Source organism: Malus domestica, chromosome 07 (assembly GCF_042453785.1).
Source record: "Malus domestica chromosome 07, GDT2T_hap1".
In the NCBI taxonomy this organism is placed as follows: Eukaryota; Viridiplantae; Streptophyta; class Magnoliopsida; order Rosales; family Rosaceae; genus Malus; species Malus domestica.
The window spans coordinates 19,087,232-19,102,229 of NC_091667.1; the positions used below are offsets into that span (position 1 = coordinate 19,087,232).

The 14,998-nt window shown below is 35.7% G+C and overlaps 1 long non-coding RNA gene across 1 annotated transcript; it reads left to right on the plus strand.

Moving 5' to 3' along the window:
• The first annotated feature begins 6,508 nt into the window (after window positions 1-6,508).
• On the plus strand, window positions 6,509-7,878 carry LOC139197395 (uncharacterized). The gene is made up of 2 exons (XR_011582769.1): window positions 6,509-6,617; window positions 7,435-7,878. It is a non-coding gene; the product is annotated as an uncharacterized lncRNA (long non-coding RNA).
• The last annotated feature ends 7,120 nt before the right edge of the window (window positions 7,879-14,998 follow it).

A 14,998-nucleotide genomic window follows, 5' to 3' on the forward strand; every position in this document is an offset into this window, starting at 1 on the left:
CTCATTTTGACGGAAGTTCTAACGAAGTTGATGAAAATGATCATAGTTGCACATTTTGATAAGTTAAGAGATCAATAGTTACGAATTTTTAGTTAAGAAACCATTACTCTAATTGAATTAAAATTGAGACTATTTACACAATTTCTTCCTACACATCAAGGAATTGCATTAAGATGGCACAATAAAAATTAATTACACTAGGTAGCTAGCTTAATTAGGTAGTTAGTTGTTGGTGGTGAGTCTGTTCCACTACTTTTGAGCTATCATTTTGGTATTTACAATGTTATTGGTGTTGAGTCTGTTGACAGCCTGTGCTTTTCTGGGAGTTTTGATAAGGTGACAATCGATATGTAGGAATCTTTTGCTTTCTAATCAATCATGTACGTTTTGACAATTCTAGACTAGGCTGAGTAGCCGCCTATTTTGCATGGCTACCTACGTGGGATCTGAGGTGAGGTCCGCGCCTTTGCGAGGCTCCTAAATATTTTCACAAATATATATGAGATGGATCTAATTAAACTCCTCTAATAATCCCTTTTTTTTTCTTTTTTTTTTGGTAAAGATTTTGTAGCTAAGTTAATTAAAAGTATTTACTATTGCATTAAGGTTCCGAGTTGATTTAATTTCTTTTTTTCTATTATGGTTTTGTATAAAGAATCAAATAGCTTTCGCCAAATAGTATTTGTTTGATTGAAGCAAATCTCATGTTTGATTTTAAAGAAAACTAATGAAAATAACTTGAAAATTTTAAGTTTTAACGATAAGGATAAAATGAAGGGTAAAGTAAATAGTACTAGAATTGGTTTTTTTAGTGTAAAAATATGATTTTTCGTTAAAATCAACAGTACCGAGTATTTTTTGTTAAAATTCCCTTGATTCTATTGTGAGTTCAACGGGCAATTGACGTGAAATGACTCATTCTTGTGAATAACTTTGTGGTGGGCGAATTTTGATGCCTTTCATGTAATTTTCTTTTATCTCAAGTACAAAAACTGAAAGCTAAAAATACAAGGTGGGACCACTATCCTATAAGGAAGGAAATAAGGGAACTTTTTTGCCTTTGGTGTAATACTATAATTTTTGGGGTTGTTCCTTCTTTAGTTCCTCGTTCATGGGATCTTCTTTCAACTTTTTGATTCCTTATTTGTTAAATTTTGGGTGCAACAGACACGTAATACTATGGTTAATAGTATTCCTCTTTACCTGTAAGTGAGAGGTCTTAGGTTCAATTTTTGCCAAAGACTAATTTGAACGACATTATTACTAACTCATTATGAAGCTTACCCTACTCTTCTACTCTCTTAATGCAGAAAATATCGTTTGCTAGAAAAAAAAAAAAAACATTGTGTGTAACATACACTTACCTTGATTTATGAATGTATGTGGAGTCGGCACAATGGCTTAGCAAAGGCAGGAAAAACTCGTTAGTAGCATGGTTGGGCCACATATGGGCTTCGTTCTACATCAATTCATACAAACATAGTCCAATGGGCCTGCCAACAAGCTACCCATTACATTTGGGCATGGATTATCACCGCTTTTAAGTATAGTTCATCGTTAACAAGATAATGAATGCTGGGTACTCTGTTTAATAATGTTGTCTGGAAGAATTGGGAATACGTAACTCAACAATAAACAAGGGTTTCAAGTTCTTGGAATTGGGGACCTCGCCAGGCCATTCTTCTTTGAATAATATTTAGAGGTTCTAAAAATGCTAGATGCTAGTCAGATAGCAAAATGGAGCCTAGCACCTAGGTGGCTAGACGGGTGATGAGTCAATTTCATATTATATATTTTACCTTATTCTTAATTTGTTTTGGTAGAATTTTGATACGTTGTTTTATATTTTTAATATAGGACATTTGAATTCCTTTGGAGCAAAACGTGATCAAACAAACGAATTTACAGTGATTCAAGTTGGAGGACGTTCATGTGTCTCTTGGCGTATTCATGTCAAAATTTAGGATTTTTCTACCAAGCGGTTATGTTTTGACAATGGAATAAATAAGCAGTGTGCATTGCTGAAAAATGATGTTTTTGGGCTTAAATTGCATTTTTGGAGCCCAAGATGACATATGATGGGTTCATGACCTTCTGGAAAGTGTTCATAATATTCCAAAAATTAAATCCATCTATATTAGGCCGGTTTTGGGGCAGTTTAGGGGTCCAAAACGTGGCTGTTCAGATTTTAGGTGAATTTCATCATTTAATTTAGGGTTATGTTTCCTATTTTATTCAAGTATTTAGTTTCCTAGTTAGATTGGAAGACCTTTGTTTTAGGAGGATTAATTTTTACTAGGTTAAATAAGCTTGGCCGGCCCTATTCCTAGCGGCTACTTCTTCTCCGTGCATTCTGGAAGAGAGGAAATTGGCCAAGCGTAGAAATTTTCAAACTTTTTCATTCAAGGTGTTTTCGATCTTTTATTAATTCAATAAAGAACTTTGTGATTTTTATTATGAATATGCATAACTTTTTTTTTTTTTTTTTTTTTTTTTGCTACGGTGAGGTCACGTGTCTTAGCAAGAATATGTAGTTTCTCTTCAATTTGCTTATGATTATATGCATGAAAGTTTTCAAATTATTAATCATTGGTTTATATTGTCTAAGTGTCTTGATGATTCACAACCATTAGGATGTTTAGAAAGGTAATTTGATGCAATTTTGGTCAGAGGTCGGTCCTTGAAATGACGAAGGCTTCTTGTGATTAATATGTGCAAGTTCACTTAGGATGAATAGCACATCTTAAAGGTTGTATGGTTTTTCAAAAGGTTTCACAAAACTTAATGAGTCATGCATGTTTAGGTTTGATCTGAATATCACAGATGGATTGCATGCTTGATATACGCTCTATATTGGGGGTCCAAGTAGGCATATATTAGGAAAAACCTAACCTTCGAAATATGCATGTATAGGTCATAAGTAATTGGGAGAACTATATAGGATTGTTAAGGTGACGGCGGATCCCTAATGCTTTCTTAATTGGATTTCTACAAAACTGTTTCCTTTTTCCTCATCTTTAATATTGCAGATTGGTTTACTTTTGTTAATTAAATTCATTTTTATTAAATTAGGTCATAAAAATCATCTCAACTTTATGTTTTACAATAATTATTTGGAATTTGGTTTGCCTCGAATGATTTAATAATCCATGTGGAGAACGACCTTACGAGATCCATTTGTATTACAATAACCTTGTCATTCTTGCAAATATTATAGGAGTTTTTAACCCTTTTGCATGTGTGGTAAAATCCCTATCAACGGGCCTAGATGGATTTAAGTAAATTTAATATATATTGTATATAAGTATATATTTGTACATAAAAGACACATAATTGTATACATAAATCGCAAAGTAAAATGACATGTAGGTTATAAAGTATTAGAACATATTAAAAACATGGAAATAATTATATAATGAGTGTTTACCCAAGTATTCAACAAGTCTCATACATTTTATTGAAAAAATAAAATGTAAAATGAAAGTTATCTATTTTCTATTTAAGTGAGAGTCAAGACCCAGGTGGCGCCTAGGTGGGTTTAGGCAGGCTAGGCGGACATCTAAGCGGGTCTAGGTGCAATTTCTTAATTTTCAAACGCCTAGAGACTAATCGGGGTGGTGGCTAACCGCCTAGCGCCTAGGCGAAAATTTTTAGAATAATGCTCAATGTACTTAGTTGATGTGGCTCAGTAAAAACTGCTATGTGTTTTTTATTTTCTAAAGCTAAAAAAAATTATAATAATAATAACATGTTCATTATTTTTTTTAAAGTGATTCGTTTTGGAAACTAATTTTGTTGATCTATTTCTCGGTTTCAATGATAACTTGGGCAAGCTTAGCCTCTTTGTTTTTCTGTGTTGGGTCATTTCCCGTTATTTTATTCAATCTTTCATGTTGGAGCAAAAAAAATTGGGTACTCTAATTCTCCATCAACAAATAATCTTGAACACATTAAGAAGCCTTAGACACCATCTTTGCTTGTCATCCATAAGAGCGGGGGACCTACAAGAAAGCACTCTAATGCTTAAGTCAATGTTCGTTCAAGATGCTTGTGAAATATAGAACGATCTCAAACCTCCCCATTGTTTCTCCGACACCCTTATGCTGGTGGGATTATTAGCCTTTCATAAGCATTCAAGTCTTGGGTGGCAGGGTACAAATATGGAGTTACATATATACTCACTATCCCACTGTCTGGGAAAACCCACGAATGAGATAATCCATTTTATTTTAACATGATTTTAGTTGTTTGATTCGTACATGGCAACCGCACCACATGCATTCTATGTTACATTAATATATTTCATTGAATCATATTGTCATATAACTTTTCACTAAGCATGCTACTTTATTATATGTTTGTATGATCTATGTATGACAGTGTTCCCAATATGCACACTTTGACGATTGATTGCTTTTATACGATGCTCATGCATATTATTGATTAACCAAAGACCAAAATTATGGTAGTCCACACTACTGATCAGCTTATAGATTGATAAGCCACATGCTTATGATGACCAAGATTTAGTCTAAACGGTGATCTCATGTTAGACCGAACACCCACTTGCTCGGACACTCACTCATTTGAACACTTATGCAATCGGACACCTGCAAGCTTGGACACCTATTCGTTCAAGCACTTACGAGATTGGACACCCACAAACTTGGACACCCTTCAACTCGGATCTTGACTCATGGACCCAACTCCAAGTCCCTACGTATGGCCTTGACTTAAAGACCCAACTTATGGACCCAATCCGTGGACCCAACACATAGACCCAATATGCGAACTTGACAAGCGGACCCGAGTCATGTCGAGAGTTAACTCATAATGAGCGAAAGCTGACATCGAGTGCATACTCGCAATGAGGAACGCCACGAGCCGAGCCGCCTCGCCTCTAGCCGAGCCGCCTCGCCTCTAGCATTGCCTCTAGCTGAGTAACCTTGAAATGTGTGCTACCTCTAGCTAAGTATTGATTCACATTGAACACCGCCTCATGTCGAGCACTGGTTTTGGATGACATCTAGTTACTTCGACCTGCACATGGATTGGATTTGAAGTCTCCAACCAAAAGGCTCTCTTGACTGAAGACTTGGGGGACTCCTGTTGTACCATGTATTGGGCCTTGGTATTTGGGCCTCACGACCTAGCTCATGAAGCGTGTAGGAGGTGAAGGGAACCCTTATTCTATAAAAGTGATCCTTCACCTCACTTTAGGAGGGATATGGCAAAGAAAGCAAACTCTAGCCTCCATATTGTAACCCTCAATTTACATAGTGAAACTGGATCGACATCAATGTGGACGTAGCCTCAACTTGAGGTGAACCACAATATATCTTTGTGTTCTTGTGTGTTTGTGTGATTTACGATCGGATTTACTTTGGTCTAAGATTGACCCAATTTTGTGCATCAACAAGCATGTTAATCAACACTTAAGTAATAATTCAATCATCAACCCCCACATAATTTGATTTAAAAAAATCAATTTAAAATTTTAACTCAGTTGCAGTCCTATTAGATTAGGAATGTGATTATGTAAATCCTATCATGTTTGGGATATCCTTATGGGTTTCTACCATATCTCTTAGATTAGATATTATCCTATTAGTGTTATAATCATATTGGAGTAAGGAACTTATCTTCCCCACTACTATAAATAAAGGCACAATGGGGTGGAATAACACACACCTCACAATTACACCTCTCTCTCAGGGCCTGTTTGGCACACCGTATAAGGCATCTGATAGTACTAATAATACGGAATACGGTGTTTGGTGTCTGTTTGGATTAAATAAGCACCGGATTAAAAAATCCGGGCCCACCTACTTTATACGGTAAACACCCGTTTCCTTGTCCCCCCTAAGACCACGGGACAATTTAGTCGGCTCCTTCCTGAGAACGCTCTCTTGCTCTCTCCTTCCCCTCCAGACGCACCGCTCACAGGTTTTCTTCTCATTCTTCTTCTTCTTCCCAGGTTCCGCCCCTCCCTCTGTTCTTCCCCCTCTTTCTAATTTTCTTGCAATTTTCTTTCAATTGTTTGAATCTAGTTATTGTTATCTCTGTAATTTTGCAATTGATTATGTAATTTTGTGTTTTAATTAGAATGTTCGAATTTTAGGGTTTGTTGTTGGGGTCGAATTAGGGTTTGTTGTTGGGTTGAATACCTGAGACTCGAAGCTCTCAAAGCCATTTCCTTTTTTCTTGAATTCCTGCGATTCTCTGATCCAAAACCTTCGAACCCTTTTCTGGAATTTCGATCCCAACCCACCGAGTGGAAGAGAAAGAGGACAGACTCTGCATGTTTTTCCTCTTCACGGAAATGTTTATCCTCTTGGGTATTTTATTGTTAGGCTTTCAAATCTTGTTCCTTTTAAGCTTTTTTAGTTATTTTATTCATTGTATTTATCAGATTTTTAGAGGGGTTGTCTTGGTTTTGTTGGTTCAATTTCTCTTATTGGTTGTTTGGGCATAATGTTTGCGACATTAATGCATCTGGCCTTTATGATTGCAAGAAATATTTGTTTTGTTGATGCTCCCTGTGTTTGTTGGTGTTTAAGGAGAAAGCAAAGCAGAGGGAAGAGTTTGCAGAAAAGCAAGACCAGACTGAAAGCAAGGTTATTATCTATCCCAAGTTCTGGTTTACTGCATAGTAGCCAATATATTCAATAAGCAAAAATGTTTTATTTTGAAGAACTGGTCATTCGGTTGTGGAGTATATAGTAATCTGCATTCAATTGATGGTTATTAAGTAGGGATTGAATATTTGGAATTCTGTTGATCTAAAAAGGCATATACTTGCAAGTGATAGATTGCTTGGTGATTAGGACATTCTTCTTCAATCCATTGCATCTTGAGGATGAAACTCTCCTTCTCTTTAGTATAGTTTAAAGTAGAGTATCTAAAAAAAAGGACATATATATATATATATACCTACCTGTTTGGGATATACATATATAAATACTGCCACGAAAGAAGAATGCATACATTTTTCAATTATGTTGATAGGATAATTGGTTGGTGTATGTTGATAGGATAATTGGTTCTATACAAACATATTTGTATAAGTTGCTTAAGTTCATTTTACATACTCCTCTATACAAAGAAGTTTACACTTTTCTTTGCCAAATTGATTGGACTGATGGAGGGAACAACGGGCATGAAGGAAATATCTTCCATGCATGATGAACGCTTTATTTATACATGCTTTAGTATCATAGCTTTTTGTATTTAACATTTGCATGTATGTTTATGGTTGAAAGATTGAGATTTTTGTATTTAACATAGCTTTTCCTTTATTTTTTGTTGTTGGGATGGGGATGATTATACAGTGCATTTAAAACAAAATATTACAATTTTTTTCCTTAATTGCCTCTTCAATTTTTTCCCGGAGGGAGCTTATGTGCTGTTCTGTGTTCTTCTTCTTCTTCCCAGGTTCCTCCCTTGTTGGGATGGGGATGATTATACAGTAGATCCAAAACCTGAGATTGCTTCAGAATTGTCAAAGATGGATTTGTCTATTGAGGATCAAATCAAGGCATTGAATATCCTTTTCAAAAAGCCACATAATGAGAGGACATTCTTTTCTTTGGATGGTGCAACGAAAAAGGCCTCCGTACTCATGTTACTTGGACAAAGTAACCGCAATTGACATTTCAAACCAACAACAATATATTTTGTTAAAAGCTGCAGCATGTATATATTGGGTACTTGGACAAATTGCTTCTTATTGAAAGCAAAGTAGCAGCATGCATATATTTTGGCTATCTAGACAAACTGTTCCTTACTGAAACCAACTTGCATTTGTATATTTTATGAACTTGGATATGTGGTTGGATTAATCTATATAACGTAACGACTGTAGTTGTTTTTTGTGAATCTTCTTTTATGTTATTGGAAAATATTTTTGAATTTGACGTATGGAATTTACTATTTTTCTTTGTTATTTGAAAATGTGTGATTTTCAATAAGTATAAAAATGAGAAAAGTTCAACAAACAAACAAAGATTCGTCAAATTTTTTTTCCCTTGTCCTATCTGGTTCAGTACCAAACACAGTATAAATAATACGGTCATTAGTCCGATACTGCACCAAACGCCCGACTAATTTAGTCAGTCCTATCCGGTGGCTATTTATCCTATCCGACAGAAATAGTCAGTACAGTCCGAGCTGCCAAACGAGGCCTCATTCTCTCTATTGTGCCGCATCCCCTCTATGTTATCTTTATATTGTTTAGTAAATTATACCTATAACACGTTATCAGCACGCTCTTGACGCTGCTAAAGAGAGTTTATTCTTTAATCAGGGGAGTATTACATTTTGATCATTCCTTTTATGATTAATTTATTATTTTATTGAATTAATCTACATGCTATTGATTCAATTTAATTTTTCTTTGTTCAACGTGATACAACACATTGGATATGCAATTTCAGCTTTTCGAGAAAGATCTTCTACAAATTCAAAGGCTTTTGTTGTTTTCTGCCAATCAGGTACGTTTAAAATAAAGGAAGATATTTGAAACGACCATGAAGCATGAAAACATTCCCATTGATTATGTCCATGAATGAGTACAATTCTAAAGTTTATAAATCCGATCGAATTTTGACTAGATAATACTTTTCTCGTCCTTCTATATTTCCAACTTGCTCCTAAAGCGTTAGCGTAGAAAATAGAAGTTTACCAAATTCTCAGATCTGATTACTACCACAAATGTGAGAGAAATGTATAGACTCAGCTTCGGCTTAAGTATCGCGAACGATATAGACCCAGTTGGCTGGAGTCTACCGAATGGTGATACCTAGTTTCAGCTAGGGCCCACCAAAATGTATGTTCTACTTCTGTAGAGGTGTACTGAACTGACCTCTTCAGCTTCGGCTGGAACTTTTCGAACCCAATTCTGAGTCTGTGTCTCTCATAAATTTCGAGTTTATTTTTACAACATATGGTAGAATCAAGGCTTGCCAAGGTGTGGCATTATGCCTGAAGCGAGATCCTTGACACCTAAGACCTAAAACTTCAAGAATAAGGAATAATGTTCCTGAACCTCAACCTTGTAGAATCTACATCCATTTTGATGGAAACGATCATTGGTTATGCACATGTTCTTACCCCTACCAATGTTGTTGAGGAGTATCATTCTAATAGTCAATATGTGAGACTAATTTTACTCCACCAAACATCAATGGAAGAGGAGAATTTTGATATGAATGGCCTTATTGGCTGAATCCCCCTAGTAACTTTGTTTTACTTTGTGAACATTTTTCTATGTTCTTTGATTCACGTTTGGTGTTTGATGAGTAGATTTTATATTATATATTTTACCCTAATCTTAGTATATTTTGGTTAATATTTTGGAAGAATTTTGATACTTTGAATTGTATTTTTAATATAGGACTTTCGACTTCCTCTGGAGCAAAACAGAACCAAATGGACGAATTTTGGAGTAATTCTAGTTAGAGACGTTCGTGAGTCACTTAGCTTGATCGTATCAAAATTTGGGATTTCTCCACCAAGCGGTTATTTTCTGGCGATAAAATAAAGGAGCGATGCGCAGTGTTGGAAAATGACTTTTTTGGGCTTAAATTGTGTTTTTGGAGCCCAAGATGACCTCGAATGGGTTCTTGGCCTTCTGGAGAAGTGTTTAGAATATTCCAAACATTAGATCCAGCTATATTGGGCTAGTTTTGGAGCAACTTATGGGTCCAAAACGTGGCTGTTCAGATTTTAGGGGAATTTTACCATTTAATTTAGGGTTATGTTTCCTATTTTATTTGATTATTAATTTTAGTTTCCAAAGGGGAATAAATGACCTATTTTTAGGGTTTGTTGGGGGGCTTAGCAGATATATTGCTTGGCCGTCTATAGTTTTTCACTACGCTTTATTTTATGCAATTTTGGAGACAGAGAGAATTGCTAAGGTTTTGGAGATTTTCTACTTGAAGATGTTTTCAATTCTTTTCTTAATAATATTTTCTATGATTTCAATTATGAATATGCGTAACTAATTCCTATTGCTAGGGCAAAGCCTTAAGCCTTAGCATGAATATGTGATTTTTATTTAATTACTTATGATTGATTGCATGTATACTTTGAATTGTTAATCACAGGGATAAAAACTATCTAATTGTCTTAATGCTTGATCACCATTAGGATCTTTAGAAAAGTAATTTGATGCAATTTTGGTCGGAAGGTTCCTTGAAATTGACACTGGCTTCTTGTGATTAATAATTGTAATTTCACTTATGATGAATACCACGTCTTAAGAGTTGCATGGTTTTTCATAAAGCATAATGAGTCTTTCATGTTCAGATTTGATCCGAACGTTCGGACAAGTTACATGTTAGATATACGTTCTATGTTGGAGGTTCCAAGTAGAATATGAATTAGGAAAATCTAACCTTCAAAGTGGCATGTGTAGATCATAAGTAATTGGTAAAAGTTCATAGGATTGCTAGGTGATGGTGGAACCCTAGTGTTTTCTTAATTTGATTTCTCCCAAAACTATTTTCTTTTTCTTCTAGTTTTTAATATTGCAGATTGTCTTATTTTTATTAATTAATTTCGTTTTTAATTTAAGTAGGCTATAAAATCAATCACCTCAATTTCTACCTTACAATAATTAATTGGAAATTGGTTAGTTTCGAATTTTTTAATAATCCATGTGGAGAACGACCTTGCAAGATCCGTTTATACTACAACAACGTTGTGATTCTTGCAATTATAATAGGAGTTTTTAGCCCGTTCACATGAGTAGTAAAATCCCTATCAGTGTTTGTTTTAGTTATGGATAATCTAATCGATATTGTCCTCAAATATAAGTTAATTGAATCATGTTTCTAATACATGTGACCGAATTCAATTAAACACGTGATTAGGTACAAATGTGGGAAAGTTAGTTATCTTGATGAATACGATACTATGCACACTAACTTTATACCTAAATCACATCTCTAACAACGACTTTAGGTCTATCCAACATGATTAAGAGCATTGGGATGCTCCTCATTTTATGAATGGTATTAAATTACTATTTAAGAGACTTTAGATTCTCTCCGTTCCGAAAGAATGTTGTTGAGTTTTAAAGATATTCGAGATGACAATGATCATGAATGAAACTATGGAAGAAAATAGAGTGATATATCTTTGCACTACCTCGACAAATAAGCCTGAAGCTTCATTTTAGGGCCAATGGACTACCTCCCGACTAGGATATGCCATGTGTGGCCGGCTTGAAGCTGTGTGATTCGAACAGTTTACTTGCCTTGGCACGACCTTTTGGGACACTTAGGTCATACAATGATGCTACAACACATCTCCTTGCCTTAAGTAAGGATCATGTGCTTACAAGCACACTTTGCCGAGCCTGCTCGTTGGGGAAATTGATTTTCTAAATCATCACCAGCAAAGATATGAAACGACATTCTGTTCACAGTGGATTATATAGACTAATCTAACCAAAATGTGGACCATATAAATACTTATGGTTTTGGTTGATGAATAGACAAACTGGTCACATATTTGTCCACACACATTGCTGCTTAACCTCCAGACCGATTTAGGGGTTCACCACCCTAATTATCCCATAAAGTCTGGAAGATTGGATAATGCTAGATAGTTTATATCAATGATTTTTTATAAAGTATTGCATGTCTTTTGGGATAATTGAATATCGAATTCCCATGTTCACTTCAAAACAGCCTCGCAGATTGATCATAAAGCGCAATTTCAATGATCGCCCGAATCTTGGTGAACGCACTAAGTTTTCAGTTTCTGCCTAAGGCTATGCAATCTTGTACACATCTATGTTAGTCCGCCTTGAGGCCCATTGCCACCCAACCTATTTCGACATTACATTTGGTTACTGGGTATGAACTTTACATTTCGTACTTACGCATTTGGGTGTGCATTTCATTTGCCAAGTTACGCCACCGTAACATACCAACATGGGTCCTCACATAAGGTTATGAATCTTTGTCAATTATGATTCTCCTTCACACTAACTCTCTTAGAGCCCTTTCAAGCGATCTCTTTACCATCATTTTGTAGATTGTCACTTCAATGAAACTGTCTTCCCACTATTAGAGGGAGATAAGAACGTCAACATTCCTATAGAACAATGCAAATTTGTTTTGACGTTGCCCACTATGTCTCATCTCGATCCCCCTATCACACAAGTGTGATAAGTAAACGCAATGTATTCTACCTTTCAAAATGTTGCTCTAAAGCATTTCTCTAATCTAGCTAAAGTGACAAGATAATATACCAGCTACAAACATGCCTACAAGGATAAACATACTTAACGGAATTCGAGTCAACATCTCTGAAGGGTGTTGTAACGTGAAATAATTTCTGTCATAGGCCCAATTTAAACTCTTATTTATATTACTACCATTAAACACCATTCTTTATTTAAAATTCCTTAATTACTCACAAAATCTACAACCAAAATTTACTTACAAAAAACATAAGATTTAATTTCATCTTATTCATCAAATTTCTTTCCTTAAATCAACTACTCAACCAAATATTATTCTCGATTATTTAAGGCTGCATCTAACCCTGTTAGACTGCCTATGTACCCTTTACTGGGATCAAGCCTTTCGTAGTTCACAATTCAATTCCAACCCAATTCCGAAAATAAACAATTAATCGAAATATCCAACATTCGTGTTAATAATCAAAACACGTCAAATAGATACCAAAAACATAATTGGAATAACGAAATTTTCATAAAAACGTAGTGTCGGCTCACTGGCCATGCGCAGCCGCACGTGCCACCGTGCGTGGCGGTTTCCGGCGAACGGAACCCCAAATTCCGACGAACTCTAAAAATTACCAAATTTTACAAAGTTCTAGAACACAACAAGGGGAAGAACATTTATACATGGGTCGAAGCCTAGTTCGGCCGGGAAACACCTCAAATCGCCCTCGAATCGTCAAAAACCCTTGACTTTAGGTGTTCTTGATTCATCTCCAAAACAGCTCCGACACCCGAACAAATGCATGGGTTTTATTCCTGAGGTTAAGGGGAGTTCATTGGTGGTGATCGACGGTAACCATTGTCAAAATCACTGGAAAAAAGGGGAAAATCGTCTGAAAATTAGGGACTTTAAGGCTGTGGTTTGTAAAATTGGGTTAAAATTTGAGAAATATAATACCACAGGGATGTTGGGTTCGCCCAGAGCTTTCTATAGACACCAAAATCACCTTGAATGGATGTCGGACGAGAGAGATACGATCGGGTCAAGAAACCGGATCGGACGACACGATCGCCTTTAAAACAGGTCGAGAGAAAAGGGCCTAGTTATGTGTTTCTTTTCCCCTCCTTTCTCTCCCTCTTCCTTTTTCTGATTGAGCCCGTTTCATCATTCTTTTTCCTCCTGTCTCATTTATCTTCATCACAACCATCCATCTCTCTTATTTCTCTTCTTTTCCTTTCATCCCAACCATACACGTGGCACACCTCATTGCTCCAAAAAATTTGGAGTCCTCTAGATTATGGTCAAATGACCATTTTGCCCTCAACTTTGATCGTTAATAACTCATTCGTTGTAACTCCGTTTCATGAACGGTTTTCGCCTACATGTTCACAAGGTCGTCCTCTATTCAAATATATCAAGAAATACAATAAAATATATAAGGATAAAAATAAGTCCTCGTATAATTACATTAAGCCAACTAGGGGCATTTTTGTCTTTTCCACTTAACGATAAATTTTACGATGTAATTTTTAATAATTTCCATGAACAAAACTTTAAAAGTTCTCAATTCAATTTTTCATACCCATAAATCGATTTATTTTCGATGTTTCTTCACATATTCATATATTTAAATTTTTAGGGTATTACAACTGTGCTGCTCCTAAAGGACGGTTTGGCCACCCTTATTAGACTGTCTAGTACCCCGATGGATAGCCAATCAACATGTCGATCTAAAGTACTACAGATCACTTGGTTCATAGGATTCACTTCCCTAAAAGAGGAAGATCATAGCACAACATGAATCCATACTTGATTGTTGTTTCAAAGCATTTCCATCTCATAAGATTAATTCGAATTACTCCCGAGATTTGAAGTTCTTGGTCTAGTATACTAGTTTGGATGAGATAATGGAATTAGAATGAGATTATCATCGATGATGTTTTCACTTACATGGTAGCTACCGACATAAATGAAAAGCAACGATATTGAACCATGTCTCGTTGATTAGTGACAACGTAAAACTGATTAGACATCCGAAATTACAATCCAAGTTAAATTCCTTACCAAAGTGTGTTTGTACCTATCATTCCTATCATGCCCAAGGTAACCCTATTGTATTACAAGTGGGAAAGGAAGCGTAATAAGATGAATGAAATAGTGTGATATGATGCACGCCTTATGGCGCAAGGTTTCTCTCAAACGCCCTGTGATTGACAACAGCATTATGAAATGTGGTTATGGGGATATTAATACGGAGATTTACATATAAGTTCCCGAATAATTACATGTACTGGTTCAAATAGTTTCAGACCACGGAACACCCTCTCAACTTGTTTAAGGTGTTCACTTATAGATTGAAGCAATACCACGGATGTGGTATACTCATCTAGGCGATTATTTGATTAGTCAGGGATATGAAATTATGCCCTTGCGTGTTAAAGTAAGAAGTCTTATTCCGAATTGCTAGAGTTATAGTTCATATCCATAACATGGATCTCACTAAGACTCTAGAATAGCTTGAGAAAACTGCCTCACACCTGAAGATAGAATTTGAGATGAAGGATCTTGGGAAAACTCATTTATGCCTTGAGCTGAAGTTCAAGTGTTGTTCTGATGGTATTTTCATCTACTTGTTGAACTACACCCCGAAGATGTTACCTTTAAGTATACCTATGATCTTCCATACACTATATCCAAATGAGACCCTTGAAAAGGTTATGGAATCTAAAGTTACATATCTGAGTTCAACTTTGCGCTGTTTTGTACTTAGTTCATTGTGTTAAATAGGACATCTT